We start from the raw sequence: 2,500 nt of genomic DNA, 5'->3' as shown, positions 1-2,500 counted from the left end.
TTATATATCAATGATGAAATCTTAACATTGCAACACATGCCAATACGGCCGGGTTAACTTATAAAGTGACATTTTAAATTTCCCGCCACACTTTCGGTTGAAAAAGCCTTCGAAGGATGACGTATGCGCGTGACGTAGCCCGAGGAACAGAGGTATGCCTCCTCCATTGAATACAATACAAAAAAGCTCTGTTTTCATTTCATAATTCCACAGTATTCTGGACATCTGTGTTGGTGAATCTTTTGCAATTTGTTTAATGAACAATGGAGGCTGCAAAGAAGAACGTTGTAGGTGGCTGTAGCAACACAAGGACCACTTACTCGGATAGCAGACGCCTAGCCGATGCTAGCAGACGCCTAGCCGATGCTAGCAGACGCCTAGCCGATGCTAGCAGACGCCTAGCCGATGCTAGCAGACGCCTAGCCGATGCTAGCAGACCCACCGCACGGATGATCTGGTGAAGTCCTTCGTCGCGCCGTCAATCGCTGGAACGCAGGTGAGCACGGGTGTTGCTGAGCAAAGCAGATGAGGGCTGGCTGGCGTAGGTGGAGCGCTAATGTTTTTATCATAGCTCTGTGAGCTCCGGTTGCTAAGTTAGCCTTAGCATCGTTAGCAACAGCATTGTTAAGCTTTGCCAGGCTGAGATCTATTAACCGTGTAGTTACATGTACATGGTTTAATAGTATTGTTGATCTTCTGTCTATCCTTCCAGTCAGGGATTTATTTATTTTGTTTCTATCTGCATTTGAGACAGATGCTATCACGTTAGCTCATACTAAAGATGCTAAAGAGCTTCGTCGATGTATTGTCGTGGAGATAAAAGTCACTGTGAATGTCCATTTCGTGTTGTCGACTCTCATTTTCAAGAGGATATAGTATCCGAGGTGGTTTAAAATACAAATCCGTGATCCACAATAGAAAAAGGAGATAGTGTGGAATCCAATGAGCCATCTTGTACCTAAGTTACGGTCAGAGCGAAAAAAGATACGTCCTGCACTGCACTCTAGTCCTTCACTCTCACGTTCCTCATCCACGAATCTTTCATCCTTGCTCAAATTAATGGGGTAATCGTCACTTTCACGGTCCGAATAGCTCTAGCTGCGTTGAAAACATTAGGAAAATATGAGGGAGTGAACAACTGACAACGTCACGCTACTTCCGGTAGGGGCAAGGTTTTTTTTTATCAGAGACCAAAAGTTGCGAACTTTATAGACGTTGTTCTATACTAAATCCTTTCAGCAAAAATATGGCAATATCGCAAAATGATCAAGTATGACACATAGAATGGATCTGCTATCCCCGTTTAAATAAAAACAATTCATTTCAGTAGGCCTTTAAATTACACAGCTACGTTTTCCTTTCCACTTTCTCTTGCACTTGAAATCGTTATTAAAATTAAAAACACACATTCAAATGCCACTGCAACGTTGTCGTCGTTTGAAAAGGGGCCAGCTGGTGTGTGGTCACTAATGACCTTCAACCTCACTGAGCGCGGTCCAACTGACCGCGTGCCTGGCATGTGGTAAGAATTTACAGAGAAGCGACGTTATTTATTTGTCAGTCTAATTGTGTTTCTAAACATCCTGGTGCGAAGGAGGAGGAGGAGGAGGGGGAGGAAGGCTCACAGAAGGGGTCTAACGGCGAGTAGCGAGCATATGCTTTTTATCAGCTGGAGATGAGAAGGGAGGCGAGGCCATGAGGTCACATGACGTCAGCTCAGCTTTCTGTCCCGTTGATTGTTGTGGCAATCACGCCAACGTGATGATTAGAAGTATATTTAGTATGAAATGATTCTGCTCATATTTCTAACTGCTTGCGTCTCCAGGGTAGGCGGCGGCGATCGAGTGCCTCTAAAATGTCCACACGTATGACACACACACGCACACACACACGCACACACACACGCCGGGGCTTCTGCTGCAATGCAAATAAACAACACAGAACAAGAAGGGGAAGTCCAGAACAACGAGCAAACCCACAAAACAGCTGAGGATATTGGCATCAGGACTTCCTTTGCCCAATTTACAGGTGGAGCAGGTGTGTGTGTGTGTGTGTTCTTGTATTTCTACCCTTCTTGAGACATGAAGAAGGAAAAGTATCTTCCATATGAGGAGGTGTGAACAAGTGATGGCATAAATCATGGTCCCAATAACATTGCATCTAATAGACAATGTCTCATTTGCACCCCCTGCTGGTGACATCTATCTAAACTAGGGTAGTCCCAAAAAGGAGGGATTTCACAAAGTTTTAAAAGTGCTCCCCCTCTGGTCAACATAGGAAATAACGATGGTGTGCAAAAAATTCAACTAATTGGCTAACATATGTAATAAGTGTGTGTAAGAAATTGATATGCGCCCCCTTTGGCCAAAATTGGTTATAAAAAAATGAAATAAATATGTATATAAAGTTTAAGTACCACTGATAGTTACACTGCATTTGACCCATCCCCTTGTTTTACCCCCTAGGAGGTGAGGGGAGCAGTGAGCAGCAGCGGTAGCTG

The 2,500-nt window shown here is 44.1% G+C and overlaps 1 protein-coding gene across 7 annotated transcripts in view; it reads right to left on the bottom strand.

Moving 5' to 3' along the window:
* The window catches only part of slmapa (sarcolemma associated protein a), a 117,651-nt gene that overhangs the window by 11,699 nt on the left and 103,452 nt on the right, over nucleotides 1-2,500 (bottom strand). The gene's annotated exons all lie outside the window — the stretch shown is intronic.

The sequence above is a fragment of the Entelurus aequoreus genome, linkage group LG26 (assembly GCF_033978785.1).
Source record: "Entelurus aequoreus isolate RoL-2023_Sb linkage group LG26, RoL_Eaeq_v1.1, whole genome shotgun sequence".
NCBI classification, from domain to species: Eukaryota; Metazoa; Chordata; class Actinopteri; order Syngnathiformes; family Syngnathidae; genus Entelurus; species Entelurus aequoreus.
This window is presented reverse-complemented; position numbering and strand designations above follow the sequence as displayed.